At 36.1% G+C, this 18,269-nt stretch overlaps 1 protein-coding gene across 3 annotated transcripts in view; it reads left to right on the forward strand.

The window, feature by feature from the left end:
* Positions 1–18,269, forward strand: part of LOC135324665 (single-stranded DNA-binding protein 2) — a 193,657-nt gene that overhangs the window by 97,332 nt on the left and 78,056 nt on the right. The gene's annotated exons all lie outside the window — the stretch shown is intronic.

Consider the following 18,269-nt stretch of genomic DNA (forward strand, 5'->3'; position numbering starts at 1 on the left):
TCTCAGCAGGTTGTAGATTCTAATCCATGTAAATGGTGCTGTCCACTAATTGTGTTCAAGTGTTGTTTTTAATATAGGAACAGATTTTTAACACACAATTAGTGATTTTGCGTGCCTCATATTGTGGCTGCCTAATTCAGAAAAAATAAACAAGGTTATTTATCTCTTCCTTTTCCAAAAGACTGTAGTAGTTTTTAACTACTGGGAAATCCTGAGTTGGAACAGCATTTTCCATAATCCTAAGAACTTTAAAGTGTGGATTATCTAACATATTAAAATAACCTTTAAATAAAATAAGTGAAGGATTCTGAAAAGAAATAGATGTAATTTGTTTAGATATTACAGTTCCCCAAAGAACATCTAGGCGGTCTGTTAACAACCAAGAATACTTCCTGCTTTGTTAGTTGTAGTATTAGTGAGTATATCTCAAATCAAGAATGGAAATTCCCTTAAGTGAATCATCACAGAAATTAGAAAACTCAGTAGTAATCATGGGTAAAAGTTTAAATTCTAAACTGGCTTATGAAATTGCAGACTATGTGAAAAAACATGTTTTTGTTTTGTTACCTTTGAAGCATCATAAGCAAGACTGTTAAATGGTATATATAGTTTGTTAGGACTTGATATATCCTATAGTTTAAAAATGTTATTAGTGTCACAAAGGTCCACTTTTGACAAAGGACTATGTAAGACTTTCGTCTTTAAATATACTTAAAATGACATTTCTGTTTCTGTTCTCACCAAGTATCTAAAATATGTAAAGAAAAAGTAAAACCATGCCCACAAAATATGCCATTTTAAAACCTCATTTTGGTTTTTTAAAATATCTATAGAAGGGGAGGATACTGTGGAACAGAAAAACACTGTGATAGTTATTCATCATAGTAACTATAGCTATTTTAAAAGATGTTGTACAGACTGTCTGTGTATACTGAACACCTTTCATAAGTCTTTATCAGAAATTGAAATGTGCTCCACTTTTTTCTTCTGGTCTGAGAGTAGTTCTCTTGATCTGACTCAAATTTTAAGCTTGATATTTATTTTAAATGTTTTTTTTTTTAGAGTATCCATAACTCCAGTGCACTAGAAGGTGTGCTCTACTCACTCAGCAGCATAACTCAGTTCCTCTGGCTGGGTTACCAGTGGTGGAAGCCACTACCTTCACCTTAGGCTTAGTGTTTGCTGGTCTTGAGATTGAGATACCAGAACTTGATATTCAGAAGAGGTGATCTGCTAAAATCATAAAGAGAGCTCGAAGCCATTAGGCCATTTCAAGATGATTTTAAGAGCAATACACTTTATAAAATTATTGGCTCGAATTTTTACCATGTTTTTAACTTTGAACTAGTGGTTCAAGTTCATCTCCAAATTAATAGCAGGCATTGCCATGTCTTGATTACTCATTTCTTAGTAAACAGACAGCAGTATAACAAAATCAATGTATCACTTTTGGCACTAATTGCCTAAACTATCATGGAGAAGCAGAGTGAAACATTCATGGCCTAGGAATGAGCCTGAGTTTTCTTCCCAATTGTACCAGCTCAGAACTTTATTTTTATAAAATAGGTAAAATTCTGTGTGACCATGGAAACTGAACTCTTCTCAACATCAGGTTGCTTTTCCCCTTTGCATCATTATTGGCAGAGATGTTTCAACCACTGTGAAAAGCTCCAGATGCAGCACAGATTATCAAAATAAACTACATTCAAATATATTAATATTTCTGTTGGATAACAAGACTTTTTTTTCCAGCATTGTCTATTCAGTGTATTTCACAATGATGCATAGGTGTTCTAGAAACATAAACTGTTGACTTTTTCATGGAGCAGCAAACACAGGCATGTATTGACATGACTAATGGATTCGCCTGCCACAAACTCAGAGAGAAAGACCTTCCAGCAAATATATTTCCAGTGCACTAGTTCTTTTTCCACTAGTCTCCTACATCTGGTTGCTGCATGTATGGTCAAAAGGGTTTGCTAGTATATCTCCAGTAAACTCTCCTAATTCATCTTCACATACAATTGCAGCTTAACTTGATTTAAAAAATGCTTCTGCTGGTACAATTTATAGAAATTTAAAATAAGTTGGTGGTTCTTCATCAGATGGATGACCCCTGGGAAGATGCAGAGTGTGTTCTGTGAGGAGCAAGCCTGAGGAAAAAGGATAAATACATGGGTGATAGGAGAGAGCTTCTCGTCAGCCAGCCATGGCAGGGCCACGGCGAAGGAGCACTGAGTACAGACAGGTGGAAGTCGTGCGTGCGATAGCCTCAAGGGCAGCCAGGAGAGAAGCAGCAAGGGGAGTAAGAAACAGAGAGCAAGAAACGTAGGAAATAGAAGGGAGAGAAGTGTTGGGGAGCGCATGACGGAGGGGAAGTTGGGCGAGGAGGGGGATGCAACAGGAAACAGAGACAAACAAAACAAAAATCATTCGGCAGCGTTCTGTACTGAGCTGTCCCACGCAAAGCTGCACTAAGGCCAAGTGCGCTTTGTCAGGCTTCTGGTGTCATTAGCTAACACAGTCATTGGCAAGTCTAAAAAGGATCGAGAGTGTGGGGCCATTTCCCTTCCCACACTTTTCAGACAGCAGCTAGTATAGTTCAGCACTGTATACGTTAATTTTCTTTTCACTGAGGTGTTCTTTGGTTGGTGCTCTGTGCTGATTTTCTGTTAGTACACCTCAGCGGTTTCCTCTGCCTCTGTTTTTATTTTGCCCATCTTAGTTGTTTAGCAGCAGTTCTCCATAGTTCTTGCCCTCTTTGAGAGAGGCTGAAAGTACTGGTCCTTTGAAAGAATATTTTTGGAAGTTCTGTCTCCTTGAGTTGGAAGTCAAATTAAGAGGTATTTTCCACATTCAATAAGTTCTTAATAAATGCTTAGGTGCATGAGCGTATATTATTGAAACGTTCTGTAATTAAAATCTTTGTGGAAGCTTCTTTTTATCTGATCAGTAATCAGACCTGAGTTACTTTTCATTAGCCTATTTTTTTGTTCAACCATGATTTAGAAGCCAATTCACCTAAATCCAGAATGCTTTCTGACTTCTTTCTTTCAGTGCTACAGTGGTGCACATAGCATGGTCAGACATCTGAGCTAGGATAAATGCGAAGTCGGATGTCATGTGCTGGCCAGGAAGTACTCTTACATTTAATGCAGGATAATATTAAGAATAAGATTTTAGGCATAGCTGTTTCTTTTCAGTTGATAAATAATACCTTCTGACTGAGACTGCACTTGATGATAGGTGATTATATTGCTCCAGTTTTATGTAATCACCACCATTACTACAAACATTGCCCTTTTGTATAGTCTTTCTTCTTAAAGGATTAGAAAGAATAACTTCCTTTTTGGCTTGATATTGCAAGATTTGATCAAGCTTCTGTGGATTTCAATTCAGTCATTTTCAGTAGTATTTGAAGGACTCTGAGGACTTCGTAGGAGCACTGGGTTCTTTGCAAACTGGATCCCATAATGAATACAAAGTTAGTTCATCTCAGGCTCTACAGAAATAGAATACCAAATTATTTTTGTGACTGCAGTATCTGGAAGGATCTCCATCTCACAGTCAGGCGAGGAGACCATATGCTTCTGGACTAGATTCCTAGATGTGCCTACTGACTCATTTTGTGATACTTGGAAAAGCAACTAATTCCTTCATGCTTTAGTTTGGCTGCATGAACAATCAAAACAAATCCAGATACTAGAAAAGTTAGTGTTTAAAACACCTCAATATACATCATATCCCGATTAAAAATACATATTATATTAACCTTATATGTATATTAGGGTGTTTGTGAGTGTGTGCACATGTATAAGTTCAGTGCTATTGCTGGCAGGGGCCAGAGAACCTCCTGCCCCAAGCACCCCTCAGAGCAAATGCCAAGTCCAGCTGAGTCCTGCTGACTGCTCCTGCCCCTGGAAGCGAGGTGGCAGGTCCAGACTGCCAGCTACCAGCTGTGGTAGCTGGACCTCTGCCTCTGGTCAGAAAAGTCATGGGCAAAGGGAGCTGAAGAGCTCACTCATTGCAAGGACCTGGTAAGTAGGTGAAATACCAGGGTAGAAGGATAGCACGAGGTATCTACAACTGACCCACGTACTACAGCATCTTGTTATAGATCTGCAGGAGATGATCAGGCTGTGTTTATAGCTGTGTCTAGTTGATGTGATTACTGTTACCTTCTACCCTCATTTACATTCCATTTTAAATGTGATTGTAAGTGCTATAGAGATGGTTTCAATTTTTGTGCTCATGCAATGAAGTCCTAGTGAAATAAATAATAAGCATAATTTGCTCAAAAATATAATTGTAGTGAACATCTCCATATAGGGAACTTTCTCTATAGAAATATGATCACTGTTAAAGCTCTCCAGCTTTTGTTTTCATGTATTTAAAGATTTTGAACTCAGCACAGTAAATATGTTGTAGTGTATAGTGAACCTACAGCATTTTAGGTACAGAAATGAATCAAAATAGTATATGCATTTGAAAGTGCTGGAAAGTTAGCCACAAGGCTAGCACAAAATTTCTGATTCTTTTAAAAGAGCATTTTGTGATCTTCTGTAACTTGATGTTCTCTGACTCTTTCTGCAATTTGTCATTTATCTGCACATGGGTTTGAAGATTTTACAACTTAACATATTAGCAAAACTTGTAATTTAAAAATAACATTCCTTAACATTACCTAATACTGTGTTTTAAAAAAATTAAGCTCTTTTTAGGGGTGTTTAATGGTGGCTGCATTCAGTGTAGTGTGTGTCATTTGGCAAAGAATTTAAGTTGTCTCTACTATTAAAGGAAATATGGGTGCAAGTATAATTTGGATGTAGCAAAATGCAGTATACCTTTGGGATAGACTGGTTTCCATGACAACATTTTCTTTTGTATTTTTGAGGCTAAAAATGATGGGCAGAAGCTGTTTTATTCAGCAGTGATTAGGTCAGTCTTTGGTTTTGGTGAATAAAAGAATGCAAGCACGTGTGGTACAGCAAAATAAACATTAACCCTTTCTGACTGCACTCATTACAGCCTTACATATGCAGTGTTATTGCTCATACCTTAATAGAAGAAGAAATGTTTTGAAGTCTCTTAAAGCCCAGTTTATAAAGCAACTTCATTTGAATTTTATAACTCATGTTCATACAGCAGAGATAGTGCCACATTGGAACGCTCATTATCTGTTTCTAAATTGTAGTGTGATTTCACAAAATAACCATACCATGAAACATGTTCAGTCCACCAAAAAAACATTTAGACTTGCTTTTGTGTATGTAAAACAGTGCACACAGAAGAAACTACAACAGCTTTTGTCTTGTAAAGTCTGTTAAGGATGCTACCTGTGCTGGAGAACCACAGTTTGCTAGTCTTTTAAGATATCCAGGACTTTTGATTTTCTAATCATTGCTTGATTAGAAATGTAATGTCTCCGATGAGAAACTCTGTTAATCAGAATCATCATATAATAGTCTTCGCTTTTAGCCCTCAGTGCAGCCAATATCAGGGAAGTGGTTACGTTGCATCAAAATGTTAAAACCCCTGCATCACCTCCAAGGCTGAAAATTGAAACTCAAGAGCCACCAGATTGTGGGAGACTGATTTTTAAGAGAGACCTCTTTCTGAAATCCACTGTTTCTCTAATGAGAAGAAGAAGAATATTGAAGAAGCAAAGTACTTTACAAGTGCAGCTCAAGACATATTTTACTTCTGGGGGAGCAGAGGGAGGAGGCACGGGACATTGAATTACTTCTTTACATCATTCTGTGAGCATTTCTACTCATTCACCCACTCTTCTGCTGACACTGTGTGAAAACACCTGTTTGAAAAGGCTGGGACTAATTTCCTTGCATTTAGAAGTTAAAATGGTAAGTGAGTTATGAAATGAGGAAAGCAATTCTTAACTTTCACTGATAGACAAAATTTAAAATTGTTTTCATTTCCTATTCCCTCAGAAAAACAAAGCAAAGCAAAGCAAACCCCCAGATTTTTAAAAGAGAAAAAGAAAACCTAAATCTGGTTGCCTCATATCTTCCATTTAATCAGGCTGCAGTAGACTGGTAGGATGGAAGAGTCCAGTCCTATGGGGAACTGATTAACTATTGGCATTTCTTTTGCACTGATTATTATTCAGCTTGGAAACAAACTGATAATCTTTTCTTTCCAGTCCTGGGCTCCTCTAATCCATCTTTTTGATGCAACAGCTAACATGAAACAGCTTCAGGTAGTCCGGTTGCTTTAAAGCAAAGTTTGACCCTGGGCTTTTGATTTAAAAATGACCAGTATTTCTTTTTAATCGTTTGCTTATCTACTGAAACATTTGAGTTGTTTCCACATCCATTCACAAAAAACATACGCAGATGTTGCAAAATAAAATGTCTAACATGGAAAATTCTGTGAAACCTCTCTGAAGTACAAAAATAAGCTTTTTTGTATATATCTATAAAATATATTCAATACAATAAGTGCAAATGACCTCATGGTAGGAGGACAGCAATTTTATAAATCAATCTAGAGGTAGACAGCTACTTTTATCACATCTCAGAATGAAGACTTCCATTTAGTTTCACTTCCTACAGATCCATAATCACTGCAGCTACAGAAACTATACAGCACATGCACAGGAGTGACTCTGCAGAGTGTCACTCTACAAGATTCCTTCCAGTAAGAAACCCAATTTTTCTTGTGTATTCTTTAGCATTGTGAAGTCTCTTCTGATCTTGTTAGTGGTTGTATGATTTTGAGCTGGAATCACGCTACAGCATCTTATTGATTTGATTGTGTAAGATGTGAATTGCAGACATGCTTTTAAAAATGCTTGTTCAAATTAAAAAAGTATCTTTTAGATTCTATCATTGATTTTTCAAATTGTTTGCATACAGCAGAGCATCTAAGCTGGGTAATGTTTGTTATAGATAATGTTTTAAAATCAGGTAAAGCCTTCATTTTAATTGTTTATCTGGGAATCATATGCTTTTATATACTTGTATATACTTTTACAGGCTATGAGGAATCAGGGGAGTAGGTGATAATTGGAAGTCCATTTTTTAAATAGCTTGAAAAGAAAAAGAGTATAATGTTTTCTGATTCTGTTTTTAGTACTTGCTTTGCATGCATTCACTTCTGTCCCTGTTCAGTTAAGAACTTAACCACATCTTTAAATTGAACTACTAAATTAAGCTTAATTATGAAGAAAAGATGCTATTCATGATGTAATAATCTTGGGCTTGCTTATGCTTTGCCTTTTACTTTGTGATTTATGCCTCTATGGAGTTTTTCCTTCCTTTGTCTCTTTGGAATTGGTTAAGAATTTCATCTCTCATCTTGTTTTCAAGCGTAAGTGAACTTCATACCTCTACAAGACCATTACTTTCTGGAAAATATTTTTATTCGCTTGCTTGTTTCTTTCTTCTGTGTTTAGATCATCACTAACACATCATAAGATCACATTGGTCCTCTAAATTGAACTGGAACTTCACCAAGGAGAGATCTTCTTAAAAATTGATATTTTATTATTTAATTATTTAGTTTTCAACTTGAGCTGTTATCCTACCTTTAGTGGACTTTTTTGTACTTTTTTTGGAAGTAATACCACAGTGAGAATTAACTAGTAACTTACCTCAGTAGCAGTGGACACATTTTAGCAATGGATAAGATGTTTCTGCATTGCATTCAAGGCTCAGCCAGCTAAGAAGGTGTCAGAAGTGGCAGACAGGTTGACTTAAAACCAGTTGTTTTTATCTAATTAGATCTGCTTACTTCATTATTATATCGATCTGAGTAGAATTGCTGCCATTCAGATAATTTAATGCAGAATGTCTGCAAACATTGAAAAAATCAGCCTATGAACTTGTACAATATGGATATTTTCTAGATATTTCCTCAGTCCTTATCCCTTCTACCATGCCATAATACGTGTATATATATGGTAGCTTAACAGCCATACATATATCATGCCTGAATGCTGAGTCATATGCATGACTTCTAAAATTACAGACCACTTTAAATACATGCTGACTTCTTTCTTTGCTTTAAGCAAAATTGCATAGTAAAAAAATTAATTTTGCAGTTTATTTGATAAGCCTCCTTGATGAAAGGTCCAGGTTCTTCCTGGTTAGTGAACTAACCAGCATTTAGATTTTCAAGCCCTGTTCACCTTGGTAGTCTTCAGCCTTAGAAGTAAGTGGAGTTTCAGTGAGTTTCTTCTTTGAAAAAGAAATACAAAAACAACAGACTCTTTAGGAAGTAACATAAAAATAACCCTATTAGACAAACGGTCTCATCTCTCTTTTCGAGCTTGGATTCAGTCTGTCAGCCTGGCCAACAAGCCCTGGAATTAGTTTTTGAAGCCAACAAGCATACTTTCTATTCACTTGTCTATTCGATATATTGCTACTCAAAGTCTGATGAAAAATCATCTCTTTCCAGAGCTCTACTTGTCTGGTACCTCTCACCAAGAGAAACTCTGAAGTACTGTATTTTCTTTACAAGTATTGACCACTCTCTTACACTTGTGTTTTAGAAGACAGCCACTCATGTAGAATACAATAGTTTGACTTAATTTTTTAAAATGATACCACATAGTGAGATACCTTTTGAAACTTAGCAGGAGTCATTGTGCAGTGCTTACATCATTTTCATGCATGTCTGTTGTAACTTGAATCTTGAGCACAAATTAATACAAGCTTTTCCTACTTGCGATGAACTAATATACATGGGTACAAACTAAAAAAAGAAAAAAAAACTTTTTTACTGTGAGGGTGGCAAAAACTAGAACAGCTTGCCCAGAGAGACTGTGGTGTCTCCATTCTTGGAGATATTCAAAACCTGAGAGGACATGCTCCTGCTCTAGCCAACCTTGATTTGAGTAAAGGGATTGGACTAGACAGTCTCTAGAGGTTCCTTCCAACCTCAGCAAATCTGTGATTTTGCACCAAACCTTATTTAATAGACTCAATTTTTTTCGTAGCTGGATTTTCAGCTTTTGTGTTACTACTCTAAAAAGCGGATGACTTCTAACATAAACTTAGCTGTCTTTCAGTAACAGTTTTGTTTTACTGCAGAAAAGAACAGCTTAAACACTAGAAAATCATTTTGTTTTCTGAGGTTGTTTTAAGTCTGTCCTTTTTCTTCCCACAGATCATTTTGTAAGAAGCAGAAAGCCCAGTTTTTTAGCTTGTCCAGCTTTTATTTTGCTTTTTAAATTATTTGCATCTCAATACAGAAGCCAAGACGTATCTTGGCCAAAGCAGCTCATGCAGAATATAGGGCCCTTCCTGGACTCAGACTCATAGATGGTTGGTGGGGAGGCACTACCTTTTCTAGGAAATCAATCTAAAGTTTGCAAGTCCTGCTGACTGTTTTCTTCAGCAAGACAAAGAGATCCTTTTACATTTCCAAACATTGATTTATAATTTTTGCGTTCCGAAAAGTTTTGGAAAAGTAATAGTTGTCTTCAAAGCACTCAAGACTGCAGTTTCATAAAAACAAAGATGCCATTAACGTTTTCTTCAGAACCAATATCCTAGTCTTGAGAAGGTGGAGCAAAAAAGATTTTAGAGTTTCTGAATCTTAAAAACCCTTTACTCTAAAGCTACAACAAATGTTTTCCTGTGTTTTTCTTTATTAACATACAGTAAGTGATTTCTGCTTATTCTATTAAATTCATGAATGTTATAATAAATAGTGTGGAAAATAGTGTGATGTTAGTTATTTGCTGCACAATATAATTAATACTTAATGCACTTTCAAATTTGGTTTTGTTGGTACACTTAGGACTGAAGACCTCAGGCAGAACTATACTGTGTTTCCCTTTACAGTTTCTCCCTCCACAAGTGGAAGGGTGTCATAGTAGAATAGAAGATATATTATCCTGTCTTGTTATGCATACATACCTTTTATAGGTATGTTGCTTCCCAAATAGTCTTTATTGTTTGCCCTCTCTGTGTTTCTGAGATTTGCGCTATTTAAAATGTTTGTGAGCTGCTATATTTTTATACATATATTATGATATACATATATATATTGATGTATATATAAAGTCTCTTTTGAAGGAGATGTAAATTATGCTTTCAAACATGTGTCATAGTTTGGTCAAAGATGATGACAAGGATCCTAAAAAGTGGCCGATTTTTGCTGCTGCAGTGTTCATTTTAGGACATCATTAGGGATTTTTCCAAGTGAGTCTTCAGCACTTTCTGAAAATCCAGTTTGTTCTCAGGTGTCTCAAGTTATACGTTAGAGTCTAGAAGGTTACCAGTCATGTTTTTAAAATCTGTGTTATTTTTCCAGGGTACATTGTTTCAAGGATAATATTTGTTTCCAGGTTACTTGGCTATTTTTGATCTAATCAGTTTAATGCTAAAACTGTAGTGTTACATTTCTTTTGTATTTCTGTGAGATGAAGAAGCCTAATCCCAGGAATTCTGCTGCTTGAGGTGATGCTTCCATAAGGAGTAAAGCACTCAGCTTGGTATAGAACAAAAATAAAAATGGTTTGCTCCATCCCTAAATCTAGAGCACAGATTGGGAGATGACATTTCTGGATGCAGACAGACTGCATTTGTATTGTATTTTCACTATGGTTTCTCCTCAACAAAGTCAGTTTTTAAGTGTGATCAGAACTTAATAGGAACCCCACTTCTAAAGAGTGTTGTAGAAGTTCACTGGATCAATATAGTCATAGTGCACTGACCATACTTTCATCTTTGCTAATTCTTCTTGTCCCCATTATGAGGTAGCAACAACTGTCTTGCTCTGCAAATTTTGTGCCTGTAGGCACCTTTCATCCTTATTTACACTTACGGAAATGAGTAGAAATTAAGTCTGACTTAAACGCTGCCTGCTTTCACTGAAGTAGGCTGAAGATCCTACTAAAGTAGGATGTTCATTTATTCTGTGAGTTTTGGTTGAATTGCACATTAGCTGAATGCTTCTTCCACAGCATCTGTTGTCATGATCAACCAGAATTAAGTTTTGGTAAAATCCTGCTTTGTCTTCTTATTTTGTCATTATAATCCTTGAAGTTTATCCCTAATCCTCTCACATGAGGCTACATCAAGTTTCTTTAACGAAAATCTGGAGATACCTGTGTAGGATGTGCAGTGTCTCTTAATACTTAGAAAGACCTTCATGTTCTCATTGATTCTGAAGAGAGAATCCTTAAGGATTGATGGTTTTTAAAGCAAGGAATGGCCCCAGATGTCAGCCTCGCCAACTGAAGGTAGTAGGCTTTTATGGTGTAAAGTTACATGGTACAGCGATTTGATTCTTTCCATGAACAAAGACTTCAAGCAAATGTCTTTGAAACAAATGCAGTCTTTAAAGCTCTCTTGAAATTCAGGAGCCTGTTGCAAAAGGAGGTTTCTCTGAACGTGTTATGAAACCAGCACAGGCTTGGAGGCCTGTGAAGGTCTGTCATAGACAGATTATCATTTGTTAAAACTAGAAAAGTTAAACCAAGGAATGAACTTGTTGAACAGAAAATGTTGCTCTAAGAGAATTCAGAGTCCCTCTTTGGACCTTTCTAAAATTACCTCTTAAACTCTTAATTGCTTTCACTGACTTCAGAGAAAATGTAGTGACTTAGGCCGACTGAGGATCTGTTGCTCTCTATTGTCAGATTTGTCTTTGTAGGACCTAGGACCCTAGTAACTGACTTGTAACTCTCAAATTAAATGATTTTAGAGTAAGAAGTTCCTTTTCCAATGTAACTTAATTGGGATTGAAATTGACTTTACATCCCGTTGAGTGAGATTTAGCTGGTGCCGATGTAAAGACTGTGCGCGGCCATCTGAGGGCATTCTCTGCCCTCAAGTGCTGGGCAGGTTTTAACTTTTCAAGTTACTCCATTTCTTAGGAATAACTTTATCTTAAGTTTTCTTTCCTTCTGTTAGTTACCAGGAAGTACAAAAAGTCCATCCTTACATATTTATATATTTATATTTATGTGATGCATACATTTACTTCACCTTTCTCCTGCTGTGTCAGTCAGCAAGCCAATAATTAAAGGGTTTTTTTATTTTTCCCTCTCTTGGATAAAATAAAATTGTATTTGTCTCTGAAATAGATTTTCTTTTATCATCTCTGTGATCCCTAACATTTCTTTGTAAGACATTTAAGTAATGTCCCACCCTTAATGCTTCCTTTCCTGCTGCTAAGGGAAGAGGAAGGAGTTGACAGTTTACACACAAGGCCTCCTTGGTCTCTAGAGAAGTTATATCCTGCTTGGGCTAACATTTTTGCAAGTGCAGACTCCTGATTTATGTTAAGATACTCCTCATTGTTGTTACTACACCAAAGGAACAGTTATTTCTTTAAATACATAATAGGTGTGTAAGATTATAATTTTTGAAAACATATAATTACAAGGTAACTTCTCAGTGAAGCTTGTTTTAATTTTTGGAAAACATTTATACGTCAAGGAGGGCTGTAATTTCACTTTGGCGATTTTTTTTTTTATCTTCGATATAGCATGCCGTTGCTATTATATGTTACTGCCTTATAGTATTGTAACATTTAACTTTAAAACAAACCTGCCGAAACAGACAATATTTGTTTTAATGTTAGGATTTTCTGTTTCGATAATACTGTGTAGTCTTGACTGTAGTCATTAGGCTCAATCTGACTCAATTTCTCAGGACTGTTACACCTCTTGGTTTTAGAAATTTAGTCCAAAAGGTTTTTGCTGAATCATATGAATCTGAAACAGTGATATAGTGCTACATAAATGTCCTGTTTATGCTTTATAAAGCTGTTAAAGTGCTACAGAAGGGGTGAGTCTGCCCTTGAGATGGAGCAAGAAATATAAGGCTGACCTGAAAATCATTTTAAATAAAGGTTAAAAATATTTTCTGAGCTTTGATGAAATCACTGTGTAGTCTGAAATAAAACAGTGCAGTCAGAAATTCGGAAATCCAAAAACTGCCAGCTCTGGAGTTCGAACTGTACAGCGGGAATGAAACTTTACTATCTTTAGGCTTGATGTGGGAGGCATTATTTGAATATTTACATCTTAATTTCAAAGATGTTGAATATCTAAAGATGAGCAGGTTTCTGTGCCCAGCACTTTTGAGATCTCCAGGTGAACAGAAGGTTGTTCCTTATGAGTATTAAGTGATAGTGCCAGTAAAACAGGCCAAACATTGAAAAATCTTGCTGAGTTCAAATGGATTTTGAAGTAATTCTGATTTTTTTTTAGCGTACTGGAACAGCTTTCTCCATAAAAAGCATGACAAGGCATGTAAAACGAATCACAAAACAAGGGTGTGAGAGTAATTACTGCTTCATTACTTCATTATTAGGAAGTCCTTTTTTTCAAGGAGAAAAACAGGTCTTGTCAGAATAAAGTTTTCTCACTGTCTTTGGTCCTCATCTCTAAAGTACTTACAATTTTACTATATCTATTGCCTAGACTTTATGTTTGAGCTTACTTTTAGAACTTTAACAGACCAATAAGTGTATGGTATTTTCAAAGAAGTGGTATATATAAAGAATTAGCTTGCTTTGACCCATATCTGGATGTCTGCTGCTGCCATGGGCTGATGGAGTGTCCTTCAGTATTTTCTTCACATGTCCATCTCCATAGAGGAAGTTCATATAAATTTCCCAATTTTGATTTGTAGTTGATCATGTTATTAGAAAAGTGCCAAATACTGAAATAGATGATTCTATCCTCACAAATTTAGGTAGTTTTCTCGTACTTCCTTTTAAACCTGTAGTTCTGTGGAGCATGTTCTCATGCCTCAGTAGCCCTCCTGTCCTTTGTAGGGCCTCAGCTGTGGCCTTCCTAGTCCTCTTTGTACCCCCTGTACTGTGTTTCTTGCTTTTGGGGAAGCTCTACTTGGCTATATTTTCTTTGCCAGCAACCACTTCAATTCTAAGAAAATTCATACGATCTGGGAACTATTCCAGTTTCCTAAAGATTAGGTTGCTCACAAGGCAGCCGTTCTCAGCAGAGAAACAGCTGCTCTCACATGAACTGGATTTACTGGACTCAAAGCAGGCGCAGAGAGCTGCACCTAACCTACCTGAGGAAAGGAGAGGGGTGCCTTCCGGAGACCACTTAATAGTCAAAAATGCCTAGGTTATCTACTTACCTTTCTTTTCTTGGGACGATCTTCAGTCCCTTTTGCTGACTTTGCAACAGCTTATTAGAAAAAACAAAGAAATGTAATGTTTTTAATAACTTAATGCTTTAATGGAATGTTTATTGGCTTTTGAATGAAGAAAAATGCTAGTTAGGTAGTGGCATAACAATTTGGGAGTTTATGTGAGTTTAAATTTTGTTTTTCTCTTAGATACAACTGAGAAAAGTATTTGCAGTATATAGTCTTCTGTGTATTTACAGTTTACATTGGTATTAAGATAATATACTGGTATCAGAAACCATGGATTTAATGACTCTGTTATGTAAGAAGTTATAAACTGCTAGATGTATGGCAGATGATTGATGGCAAGCTTTCTGCAGGGTATAAAAAACATGCTCAACGAGATATTCTCATGCACAAAACCAGTAGATAAAGCTTGAGTATATAATATTTTGAGTGTGGCAAACATAAAAGAGGCAGTCCATTTTGGAAAAAAAAAATCATTTATACTTTCAGGTTAATTTAGCATTAATTCCTTGTAGAGGTATGTTGTTTTTCCCTGGCATTAACAAGTCCTGAAGTTTAACAGTTCACGAACATTTAATTTGTGCAGAGTAAGAGGAATGAAAGGCTCAGTACACATATGCACTTTTATTTTGCTGGGAGTGATTTATTGATTCTTTCCATGCACACTGCAATGTCTGAAGGTGTTCTGGTCTGAAAGGCTGTAGCTTAGGTAGGGTCATTGCAAACAAAATCTGGTTAAAGCTGACTAGTAGTTCTGGCCTCAGTCCAGCTTGTCTTTCTACTCAGTGGAAGAATTCTCTTCAATAATTTAAACTTGTTTTATTGTTCAAAACACTATTGGGTATGTTCAGAATTGTTGTAGCCAAAGGCCACTAGTTTTGTCTTGAAATAACAGCTGTACTTTTTGGATGGGTAAACAGATTGCAAAGGAAGATTTTATTTATTTTGCCTTTTGAGTAGTTCACATTTGCATCAATATTACAGTGTTTGTCTGGAATGAGTAGCAAGGGAATTTAATCAAAACACATTGAATGACACATTTTTGTTGTTTTAAACATGGTATAGAGACTTTGGGGTGATTTCTCTTTAAAAAATAAGGTCTTGTAATTAAATCTTTAGACTCAACAGGCTCTGTGTCATGTTGGCATATTGCCGTGTGTTAATTTCCTTGGAAGACTAAAAGCCAAGTGTCTCAGCTACTGGTGAAATGTTAAGATCGCAGCATGAGACACACTCTAAAATGTCTTAGTGTGATTATGAAATGGCCCTATTTTATATTATAAGTACAATAAAAAACTGCATGTATTGTAACACCATGAAGATGATGTCTAAAATTATAATGATCCAAGTTAAGCTCTTAATTATTTTGTTTTCTAGATTTTAGGTGTTGTTTGAATTTAAAGCTATCTAAATGACATGTAAAATAATTCTTACTCAGCTCTTAAATAAGGAAGAAGTCATGTAATACCAATACTAGGAGAAGCTATGGCAAGCAGTTGCTGTCCCTTTATTAATTTTCTCTTTTCACTTATGAGGGCTGTGTGCTTTTTTGTGTATGATCCAAACTTTGTACCAATAGGTGCAGTTCTGTTCCCCATTCTTTTTTCCAGTTAGAGTTAAACTCAAAAGTTAATGTTTTTAGTGTCATATTCAATCTGAGAAACTAGACTAAATCAGAAGAGATAAAAGGTAGTGGATCAGGGAATGATGAGGAACTTAAACAAAGAAGTCAAGGAAACAGGCAGTTTATCAAAGAGAGAAAAGGAAAACAAGTGAGAACAGAAACAATAGGCAAAAGCAGAAAGAGTGAATTTTGCAGGTGCTGTCTTGAAAACCTTGGATTAACAAAAGGACAAAATGCTGTTGTACAGTCAGCCCCAGCTATATGTCATTCTGTGTGATCCGAAATGCCCTACAGCATGTGGGGCTTCATCCTGTAAACATATGCATAACTTTCATGAGTGGTCATACTGAAGTAGTCAAAAAGATTACTTCTGTGAATGGCTATAAACGTACATATTTCGTGTGTTTGTGATCAAGCCACTACTGAAAGACTGCCCCTTCTCTACAGAGAAGGTTTGGGGAGTGATCCTGGGAAGATTTTAAACAGCTGCCAAACTTCACTCTTGTGTGTTTTGCTGACTTCAGAAGGTTTTGGCTTACATTTTTTTCAGAATCACACCTTAAAATTACTTGAGAGTGACTTGCTTTAAAAGAAGAATGAATTGAAGCAACAACAATACAAAATATGCTATACAGATTAATTGCGTGGAAAATGTGATGATTTTGAGTTAATTCTTAATATCATTTCTTTAATGCAGATCAATATTTACATATTTACATTATGTTCACTGAAAAAGTTATTGCATTTTTTAAAGCTGAATAATGCTGAGTGTTAATAATGTGTCACAATTAATTTGTGTCCTCAGGGTCAGTCACTGAACCTCCATAAATTTGGCATTTGATATTTTGTTTATTTTCAGACTTTGGGTATTTCCCAGATTGGGAAATTCTTCAGTCTAAGGAATATCCAAAATCTACAAAATAAACCAAACAATAAAAGCCAAGGTTTGGAGTTTTATTAAACAGAGCTACATTCAGATTAATAAAACAAGTAAATAGAGTAACTCGTAAGTAAGTGCATGGAAAAAGCGCCTTACAAGGAGTTGTTTTATAGCTTGGAATACTCTCCCAGAGGAAGTGATGAAAGCATCATCGCTTTTGAGTCATTTAAAAGCAGAATGGACAAAGCACTCAGGAATACATTATAACATAGTGTAATCGTGTTGCATTAGCGTAGCTGACCTAGTATACCTTTACCGTCCAGAAACTGTATGTAGTTTTAATCATACAGTAGGCTCTGGTTTTGGTTACCTACGTGTCGTCATTCTTTATATTAATGTGCTTCTCCTTTATTCAGGAAGTGTCTAATGGCATTTGGGGGAGGGGAAACTCATTAGCTTCCTTCCTGAGTAATGTAATTTTTATTTCCTGTTGTAACAGAGGCCTCAGCCAAAACCAACAATGTATAAAGGGGGATGGGGAGGGGGCAGGGTTGCCTGTGCAAAACATTTGCTTGTCTGAAGTGAGATATTGGTTACAAGAAAATTTGGAGACAAACAAGCAGTTTAAAAAATCTTTTGTAATGCAATACTTACGGGGAATTTTGAACTCTATGTCCTGCATTGCAATTTTACTTTATTATTCTTTAATTTTGAGGACTGAGGTAATCTCTGTATATTATACGGATTGTTTGCCTTTACCAGCCTTTCCAGCAATCCTAGAATACTTTACCATATTCCATTCTCCTTGGCTGACCACAGAAGCCAGCAGTCAACCAAGATAAACCTCCTTCCGATCTTCAGGTACAATTCTTTAGCTTTTGGGCAGATAAAGGGAGCACTGCTGTCTGTTTTTATGCATAGATTTGAGCAGCATCCATTGGAACCAGTGGAGAATTCTGCAACGGCTAGAGAAAGGTACCCCGAGTTTAGGACGTCGAATATGTTCAGTGTCCTCCTACTGGCATACACCTTTTTCCTAGCATGCTGACTGAGTCACAGGTTAAATCTGAAAATGTGAAACAGCCCACCCTTGTGTCTGGTAATTTTGTATTGGCAGTGTATCCTGGCAGAATCACCTTCTATTTTTTACTTTAAAAACTTTCTTTTTCTGCAAATAACCCATATACTTAGTATTAAGTTGCTTAACAAATATTACAGCAAATGGGCACCGGTATTGTTAAGAAGATGAAAAGTTTTTTAAAAATGGTTATACTGAATGAAGTAATAAAACATGGACTTTTTTATGGTGCTTTATCAAGTGCATATATATCATTGTCATGCTAAAATTGCACACTGTTCCATGCAAAAAGGCGTATTTAAGAAAATAATTGGAAGACTATATAAGTTCATTACTGTGGCTTATAAAAATTGTGACAATGTTACCTCGAACAGTCTGAGAAGTTAAACATTTTGTCCAAGCTTCATATCCCTATTTAAACCCAGGTTTTCCTCAGCTTTTACACAATTGCTACTATATTTTGAGCTGCTTTTTACTCAGGAAATTTCAGGTTGGTTCATTCAGTCTAGCCATGAATATGCATTCACTGCTTTGAAATACTGGTGCTAAAGGAATACAGTGTCAATCTTGCTACATTGC

Source organism: Dromaius novaehollandiae, chromosome Z (genome assembly GCF_036370855.1).
Source record: "Dromaius novaehollandiae isolate bDroNov1 chromosome Z, bDroNov1.hap1, whole genome shotgun sequence".
NCBI classification, from domain to species: Eukaryota; Metazoa; Chordata; class Aves; order Casuariiformes; family Dromaiidae; genus Dromaius; species Dromaius novaehollandiae.